A 12,064-nucleotide genomic window follows, 5' to 3' on the forward strand; every position below is an offset into this window, starting at 1 on the left:
GGGACTTAGGCCCGTCCCACACTTCCTCTTCACTGCATTTGATTGACAGCAGCAAGAGCCAATGGCTCCTGCTGCTTCTGGAATGTTGTGTGAAGAGGAAGTAAGGGGGAATAGATGCAGCCTTGCACAGTGCTGATCTCTTTTCCCCTCTCTTACTCTTCATACAGGGGAAGGGGGCAGAGGGAAATTGAAAATGTTTTTTACCTTAATGCAGACAATGCATTAAGGTAAAAACATGTTTTTAGGTTTAGTATACATGTTTTTAGGTTTTGTGTCATAGATTCAACAAGGTGTTGAAAACATTTCTCAGAGATTTTGGGCCATATTGACATGGTAGCATCACGCAGTTGACACCATTACACCACCATCACCAGCCTGAACCATTGATAAAAGGCAGGATGGATCCATGCTTTCATGCTGTTTATGCCAAATTCTGACCTGACCATCTGAATGTTGCAGCGGAAATCGAGACTCATCAGACCAGGTGACGCTTTTTTCAATCTTCTATTTTTCCAATTTTGGTGTGATTTGTAGCCTCTGTTTCCTGTTCTTAGCTGACAAGAGTGGCATCCAGTGTGGCCTTCTGCTGCTGTAAACCATCAGCTTCAAGGTTCGATGTGTTGTGCGTTTAGAGATGGTATTCTGCATACCTTGGTTGTAATGAGTGGTTATTTGAGTTACTGTTGCCTTTCTCTCATCTGCTCATTCTCCTCTGACATCAACAAGACATTTTTGTCCACACAGCTGCCGCTCACTGGATATTTTCTCTTTTTCGGACCATTCTCTGTAAACCTTAGAGATGGTTTTGCGTGAAAATCTCCGTAGATCAGCAGTTTTTGGAATACTCAGACCAGCCCATCTGGTACCAACAATCATGCCACACTCAAGGTCATTTAAACCCCTTTCTTCTCTATTCTGATGCTCGGTTTGAACTTCAGAAAGTCATCTTCACCACGTCTAGATGCCTAAATGCATTGAGTTGCTGCCATGTGATTGGGTGATTAGTAGTTTGTGTTAGCAAACAATTGAACAGGTTTACCTAATTAAATGGCCGGTGAGTTCAGTTGGTGTCTTATGGGTGCCATCTTTCCTAAAGTCCCATTCTGCCCTAATCCATCTTTGAGGACCATGCTTGAAGAGGTTGAAAACTAAAAGAAAAATGTATAATTTTTTTTTAAATAATTAAAAAAGAAGAAAAGAAAAACAAAAGCAGCAGAAAATTTTCAAACAATCGTGGCACACCACCATATATTACATATCCTGGATGGGTCCTTCATTTCAAAGTTGTGGGGTTGAGTGTATATATTTTAGATTCTTTTTGTTGTGTGTTTTGCCTTTTTTTACTAATTCTCCGCAGAATGTCACTAGAAGCACAGTTAGCCAACTAGACCCCAGAGAGGTCTATAACTAGATCCCAGGTTTTTTTTAATCATTTTAATTTTTTTAGCTAATGTAATCACATTAAAACATACTCCTCGCGTAGAAGAGCTGTAAGTGTATAACAGCTGGAATAGTGCGCTCTTTTATGGTATCCCTTTTAATAAAATGCAGCTGCTATATGGACTACAATGTAAGAATTGGATGATGATCATTAACTTTTACAAGCAGGCGCTAACTGTTGAAACTGTCATTAATAAACCAGAAGCACAACGTTATCTGTTACTTTTAGCTTTAGCTAGTCTATAGTGCCTCGTTTGATGGAGTGCAGCACAACATGTGAAGTGCATTGTGGATCCATTGCCCTGGCATATCGTTAGGTTACCAGAATGCCACTGAACACCATATCCATCAGGACTGTTCTTTATCATAAGGGTACTCATGAGCCAGTGAATAGAGCAGGACCAAGCCTCGAACGTTGCTAAATGTTTCCTTTTTTTGAGCTGCCGCAAGAATGGATTGCGGGTGATATTAAAAAAAAAGCTTTATAGACAGGTTTAGTTTACACTGGCGGCAGTCTTAACCACCCCTCTGAAAAGTGATTGGCATTTAAAATGTTTTCAGAGAGTGGTAGAGCAGCAACTTCCAGGTGTCCAAGAGGCAGTACTGTTTTTTGGCAGTTTTTTTATTTTTGTTTGAAGAAAGATTTTGTACTTAAAATTATTATAAAGTCTATTTTTTCCCCTATAAAAATAACAAATATGTTATACTTACCTGCTCTGTGCAGTGGATTTGCACAGAGCATCCCAGATCCTCCACTTCCCAGGTCCCTTTTCTGTGATCCTGGCTCCTCCCTCCTGTTGGGTGCCCCCACAGCAAGCAGCTTGCTATGGGGGCACCTGAACCAAGCTGCAGCTCTGACCCTGCCCCCTCTATCTCCTGATTGGCTAACTGGCTTTGATTGACAGGAGTGGCAGCCAATAGCGTTGCTGCTGTGTATCAGCCAATCAGGGAGGGAGAATCTTGGACGGCAGAGACACTCGTGGACATCGCTGGACAGAGACGGACTTCAGCTAAGTATTAGAAGGGGCTGAGGGGGGCTGCTGCACACAGAAGGCTTTTTATCTTACCGCACAGAAGGCAGTTCGATAAAAAAAACCTTCTGCCTTTACAATTCCTGTAAATATCACTTGTGATGTGGGCGAGTTTAACAGTGGGTGTTGCCAGTCAAATTCAATGTTGAGTTAAGTTTGTAGTTAAGCAAAGCATAGTGGTCACAGCATGTGTATAAACCCCTCCCACTGCCATGCTAGGTTTTGTGTGGGCAGTCCGGGCAGTTAAAAACATGGATCAACTGCTTTTTTTACTGCCCTTTTGCCATCTGTGTAAAGGAGGCGTTAAAGGGGGACTGAACTATTTTAAATTGAACCCCCTATAAATGGAGGAGGCATACCTGCCAGTCATCCCCCCAATCATAGAGCACTTTTCATTTATGCAAGCTATAGTACAGCATCTATAAATGGAGAAGGGGGGTGGAAAGGATAGGCATAGTCAGCACTTATAATGAATGTATATCCTCGGCTTGTCTTAACCCCATTAGCACCAAAGGTTTTTGGCTGCTGGGGTGGGGGGGCAGAAGACGTAGGATTTAGAATAAAACTGTAGAACAAGGTACATTTTGCATTAAATAAAAGTACTGTTCATTGTGATAAGTTAAAAAAAAATCATTAAACTTAAGCGTTAACTCATTTGTCAATTACTACTAGTATATCTACACTTTAAAAAATGAATATATTGCAGCTTAGAAGTCCTTAGAGGCTTACCTGGCAGGGGAGATGATCATGAAGGTGGTGTTGTGCAGAATATTGAAATCGTGCACTGGAAGCTTCTTGTATACAGCAATACGCTTTGCTATTATGGAGTATTGCAATGCATGTCTTATAGCATGAGAAACATAAAACAGGAACTGAATACAAACAAGTGCATATAACACAATAAGGAAGATACTTCCTCTGGTTATGTTACCATAGAAAACACACTACAACACTGCAGTGCCACCTGCTGGATAAATAGGTATAATGCATACAGTATATATGGTTCACAATATAAAAAAACTATTTGCTGTTGCTTTTCCAACACCCCTTCTCAACAGCATGTGCTTTGTCAAATTATATTCAGCTTCTTCTGGAAATAACTATGACATTCCTTCAACAATGGCTTGGTGTGTCCATCAACAGTCATCTCCTCTGAAGGGCAGTATTGAATGTCAATAACACCTTGCTTTTTGATTATCCCTCAGTAGGTGGTACTTGACGTTGATATGTTTGGCCCTAGGAATGACCCTTTCTGTTTGCGTAAGCTTTATGCATTCCTGGTTGTCATCAAAAATGGGAATTCGTTTTGACATGTCTATGCCCCTGTTGAAGTCCTATGGGACGAAACGCATAGGGTGAGGTTATCATGTTCCCTGTATTGCCCTTTTTTACTATGTGATCACGTTTTTTTTTATTGTTTTATTGTATATGCTGGTTTTATGCCAATAAACAGCTATATTTATATTTTTTCAATCCACACTATGGGAAGCTGTTACTCTTTTTTGTTTCATATATAATTTTCTTCATGAGTTTGGCTTTTCCTATTGCCAAACTATTGACTGGAGCTCCCCTCCTTTCCATTTGTTTGAACCCTTGGAGAAGAAGATTGGAACCTCCGAGATGGTGTTGACTACTCCTTCATTGGCCTGAAGACCCACAGCCCCTCCACTGGCTGACGGACCTGCTGGGATTTGCTGATGATCCATCTATACATGCTCGTATGACCTAGTGTATATACATAGGTCGAGTGGTTCCGGTAAGAGTACCCAATTTTTTTCCACTTACCTTGATGTCACTGACATGAAATGCCTTAGGGATCACCTTTCGGTTCATACACTGTGTAAAATGCTACATCCGAGTTCTATGTGGATTCCAAAGACTAATTCATTTGTTTAGGATTCAGACTTTACAGTGTCCTTTCTGGTGTTAGCCACTTCACTTTTCTTTATTTGTATCACTTTTAGCGCTACATTGTAGTTTTTTTTTTGTTTTTGATTTTTTATGTCTATCACAATGTCTGCAAAAAGTTGACAAATCCATATCACTTCTTGACACGCATTTGTTGCTGCAATGTTCTCTGCTTCAGTTGAGGATAGAGTGACAGTTGTTTGCTTTCAACTAAACCAACTTATGGTTTCTTCTCCAAACTGGAAGAAGAATACACTTGTGGATTTGTGGTCTGTGCCGTCTATGGTCTATCAGCATCCACATAGCCGATCAGTTTTGGATAATATGTTGCTGGTAACTGTAACTTCATCTGAATTGTTCCTTTGAGGTACTGGATCCCTCTTTTTAATGCGTTCCAGTCACGCTGGCAGGGAGCTGATACTTTCCTGCATAGTATGTCCACTGCTGCGGCTATGTCTGGTCTTGTCACAGTGGCAACATATAGCAGCTTACTGATTGCTCTGCGATATGTATCAATGTTGGGTAGCACGTTTTCTGCTTCGTTGATCTTTTGATGAGCCTGGTTCCATAGGATTTTTCACTTCCTTTGCATCTTGCATATGGAATTGTTCCAAGATATCAGAAATTTTCTGAGATTGGCTGAGAAGATAACTTCCATCTTCTTTTCTCTCTATTTGGATTCCCAGGTAGTAGCTAATGTTCCCTTGTTCTTTGGTTTCAAAATGTTGTTTATGAACTATCTCATTATAATCCCCTTCTTGTTCAAAACAAGTTAGAATGTCATCAAGATAGATAAAGATGTATATCCATCCGTCTTCTTTATTCCCAGGGTAGAGACAGGGGTCTGCTTTACATCTTGAGAATTCCTCTCTAGTAACTTTCACTTTCTCATTCCACATCCTTGCAGAATGCTTAAGACTGTAGATGCTATTCTGAAGTTTACACACAAGGTTGTCTCCTTGCTCAAACCCTGGTGGTTGCTCCATGTAGAGACCTTCCTTAATGTCTGCATATTGGAAAGCAGTCTTAACTTCTAGGTGTTTGACTTGCATTCCCTTTCCATGCTACAACGCTAATGCCGTGTACACACGATCGGAATTCTCGTCGGAAAAAGCTCTGATGGTTTTCCCAATGGAATTCTGATGGAATTCGGCTCAAGCTGTCTTGCCTACACACGGTCACATCAAATTCCGATCATTTATAACGTGGTGACGTACAACACGTACGACATGACTAGAAAAAGGAAGTTCAATAGCCAGTAGCCAATAGCTTCTGTCTCGTAGTTGAATCTGAGCATGCGTGATTTTTGGCATGTTGGAATTGCATACACACGATCAGAATTACTGATAGAAAGTTTTTCCGTCGGGAAAATTGAGAACATGCTATCAATTTTGGTGGAATTTGGTGCAATTTTGGTGGAAATTTGGACAGCTAAATTCCGATGGAGTATACACATGGTCGTATTTTCCGATGAAAAGCTCTCATCGGTCTTTTTCTGGCTAGAATTCCGATCGTGTGTACGCAGCATTAGAAGCGCTCTGATGGTAGAGTTTTTTTTCGACTGGAGCGAATATTTCATCCTAATCTTCACCGAATTTCTGGGAGTAACCCTTAGCAACTAGTCTGGCTTTGTATTTCTGGATATTCCCTTCTGCGTCTGAGTTTACTTTGAAGGTTCACTTACTTCCTATAGTTTTGCAATTAAGAGAGAGCTCTGTAAGTGTCCAAGTTTTATTTTCTTGAAGTGTCTTTAATTCTTTTTCTGCTGCCTGTCTCCATTTGTTGGCTTCATATTTTGGCAGTTTTTCTATGTCTTCCCAGGATGTTGGTTCAAGTATGCTGTGTGATTTGACAATGTATGCCAGCATTCAGGGTGGTATCCCCTTTGTAGTCCAAGTGGATCTTCTGACTTCAGGCAACTCAGCAGGATCTGGTGGGGAACTTGTTTTAGGTGCTATGAGCTCCACCTCTTGTTCTGACTCCTGCACAGGTTCACTTTGGTCGACTTTTTCTTCTGGTTTGTCTGGCATATTCCCTTCACAGCTTTCAGGGATTAGTGTTTCTGATGATTGGCTCTCATCAAAATAAACACTGTGGCTTAGTGTCACTTTGTCAGTGTAAGTTTCTCTGATGTTTCATTCTTGTATTTCCTCACATAACTAATAAGCATCAATGAAACTCTGTTCCAGCCTGACGTGGGAGTTTTCATTGGACCGCATACATCACTGTGTATGAGCTGCAGGGGTAAGTGATTTTTCTTTGCAATGTCTGGGGAAGGGAGCATGTGTGGCTTTTGCTTCTATACAGCACTTGAATTTCATGAGCACGTTGCAAGGCATTATTGTCAAATCTTCTGATAAGCCTCTCTTTGTAATGTCTTGTATAGTTTCTGGACTCCTGTGCCCCAGCAGCCTGTGCCAAGAGCAAATACATTTGCTGTGTAGGTCATTTGAGACTATATTGGTTTGCTGGTCTGTGGTGATGAGTTTGTATCAGTGGCAGCTGGTGAAGTTTTAGGATGGGGGGGCGCCAGACCCTGCCCTTCCTTTTTGACCCCTCCCACTTGGTGAAAACGGGCGTGGTTTCAGTGAAATAGTGGGCGTGGCTCAAAGGTGGTGTGGTTAGTGTCTGGGATGAACGAGGGACGGAGGGATGGAGGGACAGCAGGGACAGATCCTACACAACAATAGAAATATGTGTATTCTAGAAAGTTTAACAATCAGCAGATAAAGATATTTCAAACACCTGGTGGTGTTTGAAATATCGTGGTGCTTTCTATAGGTGCAATGTGTCCGGCGTCGGACTGTGTCCAGTGTCCGAACACAGTGCACTTAAGGACTTTTTTTTTAAAGGGCCAGCTTTAAAAAAAATATATTTATTTTTTTGACTGCCTGGGAGGGGGACTGCCTGTGGGGCTGGGGGTGGCGCCCCCTGTGGACGGGCCGCCCCTGGTTTGTATAGGTGATCATCCAGTTTTCCTTTTGTGAGGAATCACTTATTATTGTGAATTGTGCATTCATCACCCTGGAATTTAACTGGGAGACTGTTGTTTGCAAGACTTTTCACTGATAGAAGGCTGCCTTCTAATTCTGGAACATACAGCACTGTCTTTATAAGGATACTGTGTTTACCTTGTGGTGTAATGCAGTTTAAAAAGCCCTGGCCTTTACCTTCTGATGTGATGATTTTCCTGTTTGCTAGGAAAACGTTGTCTTTTGCACTGTAATCAATGTTTGTGAAGAAGGTCTCATAGCTAGTCTTGTGGCTTGTTGCACCGGAGTATATGCACCAGCCGCATGGCATACCGCTTTGTGTCACTTTAAAGGTGCCACTCCATGATGGGTCTGCAGTTTCCTTTTTGGCTGCTTTGAATCTTTCTTTTGTGGATAGCTCTAGCTTTCGCTGCCCGCCTTTCCAGATTTTTTAAGTGAATGGTCCTTTTACAGCGAAAACAGGCTCTGTCTTCTTTGTGTTTTGTACTTTTGTACATCTTAAGAGTTTTGTCACCATGGTGCATATTTTCTATCCTTCTGTGATATTCATCAATTAATTTGCCCTTGACATATGCCAGCGTCAGTTCCTGCTTGGGTCTGGTTTCTAAAGTGTAAATAAGAGCAGTATATGAATCTGGAAGGTTGCAGAGGAGCAGGGCAACAACATGGTTATGTTTTATGTCCTCTTTGATGGCACGTAGCTGCTATATGATTTCTAGAATAGATTTCCTGTGGTCACACATTTGCTGGCCTTCCTTTAGTCTCATCTTGTACAACTTTCTTAGCAAAAACAGTTTGCTGTTTAGACTTGAACGCTCATGCAGTTTTTGTAATGAAGTCCACATACCTTTGGCCATTTTCCCTGTTCTTATGTGGATAAGCTGGTGGTCATGTGGTCATCTTCCACTAGCAAGCTTATGGTCGATTTTTCTCGTATGTCTTTCCTGTCCCATTCCTACGTCTCTCGGTCTGTGGCTCTGTCTGTATTCAGCACTTGCCACAAGTCATCCTTACTGAGAATAATTTCTAGCTTAAATTTCCACAGCTGGTAATTGGCATTGTTCAGCTTTGCTATCTGAACCTCTTGCCATCTTTCAGCAGCTTGTATACTGTACTCACTGATTAACTGTAGAATTTTTTCCAGTGCCTGGATGCCTGCTGGGTGCTTTGCTGGGTTCGCTGGATGTGCTGGGTTTGCTGGGGGTGCCAGGACCCATAACCTGTTGTGCAGACTATTGAAATCATGTGCTAGAAGCTTCTTATATACAGCAATATGCTTTGCTTTTATGGATTGCAATGCATGTCTTACAGCATGAGAAACATGAAACAGGAACTTAATTAAAACAAGTACATATAACATAATAAGGAAGGTACTTCCTATGATTACGTTACCATAGAAAACACACTATAACACTGCAGTGCCCCCTGCTGGATAGATAGGTATAATGCATACAGTATATATGGTTCACAATATAAAAAGCCACTTGTTGCTTTCCAACAAGTAATTCTCCCAGGGGGAGGCTCAGCCATTGCACTACGGCTGTGGTGACCCCTGCGATTTCGCCGAATGCAGGAAACTCAACTGCATAATAAAAAATAAAAAAAAATGTCCTTTAGATGTGGTAGCTGCATTTGTCAAAAACAAGGGGAGCACATTCCTTCCAGTCTACACTTATTTCTCAATTGTATCTATGGAGGTATGTAAAGTTGTCACACAGACTGGACTTTAAACATGACTGTCTTTGTTCATCTCCATTACATGTTGGATTCATGGTATTTATAGTTTACATAAAAAAGACAAGGATTAAAATAAAAAGTAAGATTAGTGTTTCAGGTTAGCTCACGGAAAGTGACTATAAGACTGCAAGTTATTTTCTGTACTTACTGAAAAAAATCTTAGCCTGAAAAATAAATACTAATTCAGCCGCTGTCTGTGTCAATGGACGCAGCAGCAGTACTCAGAGTAGCTTTCCGTGGAGGGCACCCGATGAAGAGGAGGGGCCTAGAGCACCAGCGGGGGACCCCAGAAGATAAGGACTGGGGCTGCTCTGTGCAAAACCATTGCACACAGCAGGCAAGTATAACATGTTTGTTATTTTTATTAAAAAAGACGAAAAAAATGAGCTTTATAACCACTTTAAAACTAAATTTCCATCTAAGACTACCTTGTACACAGTGTGACAATGCTGCTGCATGATTTTACAGCAGAACAATCAGTGTTGTCACCCCATTGTAGGAAGTAGAAAAAATGGATCTACTGACAAGATCACGTAATATATCTATGTTACAGGGAGGCACATCTGTATTAATTCTAACCAAAGTCTACATCATATGTATAATTTTAGATTTTGTCCATGGCTTCACTTTAGGAAGCTAAGAAGTGCCATATACAGTTTATCATAGGCTTTGCCATTTTAGTAAATTAACCCCAGTATGTCTCATTTCTATATCATACTTAATAACACATTACTGCTAAATTCATAGCCCCCTTGCTGAAACATGATGCAGGGTAATAATCAGTTGCCCCACCATATGGGGCACAGGGGCGCTGCCCCCCTAATCCATGCGCCCGGGCTCTAATCTGCATGCAGGGCACCAGACACATTGATTTCACTGGGGTTTTTTAAGCACGTGATTAGAGTGATAGTGAGTGATATAAATATAAGGGTGGGCTTGAGGAGCAGAGCACTGCACCCTGAGCCCACCCAGTTGTATGACAATAGCAAATTAATATTCGCTAAACCCAATTGGGCGAGAGGAGAAGCAATCATCTTGGCCTCCGAGGAGGAGATGGAGGAAGGAACTGAAGCTGCCCATGACCTAGATGGGGTAAGTGTGGGGCTGGTGGGGGGATGAGCGAATGACGAAGGTGAGAGGTTTGGCTGACCAACCGAGGGGGGGGGGCTGGGGGTGGCTTCAGGATGTCTTGTTTGCCACCCCCTCAAAATATACAGCACTGTCACTGGCAATAATACAAAAATCCCACCACCAGCAACTCCATGGTCACGGATGGCAGCCCCCCAATCCCGCCCCCCCATGGTCAGTCGGCTGGCCAGGTCAAGGGCGGCAATCCCCACAGTCAGTGAGTCTGTTGGGGCCCCGCACTTATCCCATCTTGCGGGTGGCGACGGCTTCTCTCCGGGCTGTGGCTGCTTGTTTACTACTCAGTTCCCCTGCGTGCGTCTTCTCCCTCCTCTCCTTCATGTCCCATGTGTCTCCTGCTGTCCAATCCAATCAGATCTCTTTTCAGCCAATTGTGTTACTGGTCTCATGAACCGCTCTCTGATTGGCTGGTAGGAGATTCAGTATTACAATAGTGAATGTTCATTCGCTATTGTAACACAAATGGGTGGACTCAGAGTGCAGTGCTCTGTGCCCCCAGTCCACTCTTTTTTGAAGCCTATTAGAGCCTCTGACTCTAATCACGTACTTAAAAAAAACACCCACAATGGAATCCATGCATCTGGCACCCCTGTATGTAGATCACAGGGTCGGATGCATTGATGGGAGGGGCGGTGCCCGTGCGCCCCTAGTGGACAGGCTGCCACTTCTGCAGGGAACTTCTCCAATTTTCACTCACTTGCAGAGGTACATCTTTGGAAATAACTTTAGCACCTGACACACTTGGGCTTTATGGATGGCTGCATCCACCATGGCATACAATGGTTCTACCCACACGCAGCCATGTTACTACAGCTCTGCAGAGACCCACTAGTAGCATAGCAGCCTATGGCTGGAACACACACACATCCAAAATTGTTAAATGCTTAAAGTATATTTCCACCTTTTCAGCCATATCTACCTACCTTATATTTGTTACATGTCCCTATTCACATAATATAACTAAACATATTTTAGATGCTTTATTTTGGACACTCTAGCAAGGAAAGAGCCTACATAGTTCTTTGATTATGGGGGGGGGGGGGGGCAGTTCTGTTTGCCATAATTGAAGCTGAATTCCAGAAGTTTAGCTTCTTTGTAAAAAATAAAATAAAAATTAAGGCACACTATGAGTTAAGTAAAGTGAGATGCATGATGCCCCCTGGTTGAAGCTCTATTATTTATATCTGACGGCTCAATAGTACTCCCAGGAGTGTAGTTCCAGGAGAGCAACACTGATCTTTCTGGTTATGTATCTTGAACATGAGAGTGGCCGTAGCTGCTATGCCTGCCCCCCCCCCCCCCCCCACCTCCTGCCCAGTCACAGAAGCATTGTTATTATGTAAACACATTCACAAAATACAAAGGCCTCTGTGAATGGGCAGAAGGGGGAGGGAAGCATATATCTGCTCTATGTGTTTCTCACCTTTCAGATTCCTGGAGTGTCTCTCATGTCAATGTTAAAAATTGAGATAAACCCAGGAGATGTCATGCAGCTCCTTGGACTTGACTAATAAAATACCTTGACTCTCTACAAAGTGGCTGAATTCATAGAATTCAGCTTTAATTCTGTACTGTGCAGGCTGATCGGTAAAGTCTAGATTTGAATACCATCTGTCTTAATAAAGATTTGGAAGCTGGGCATTCTTGCATGGTATGTGAATGATGACAAACTTGGGACAGACTCACTCTGACATTGTTCAAAAAAAAAATCTTACAGTCAGCAATGACACTTCCTCCTAAACGTCTAAGCCCTTGTACACATGGTCAGACATTCCAACGGAAAATGTCCGATCGGACCGCGTTGTCGGA

Source organism: Lithobates pipiens, unplaced genomic scaffold (assembly GCF_037356315.1).
Source record: "Lithobates pipiens isolate NorthernLeopardFrog02 unplaced genomic scaffold, aLitPip1_a1.2 Scaffold_23, whole genome shotgun sequence".
NCBI lineage: Eukaryota > Metazoa > Chordata > Amphibia > Anura > Ranidae > Lithobates > Lithobates pipiens.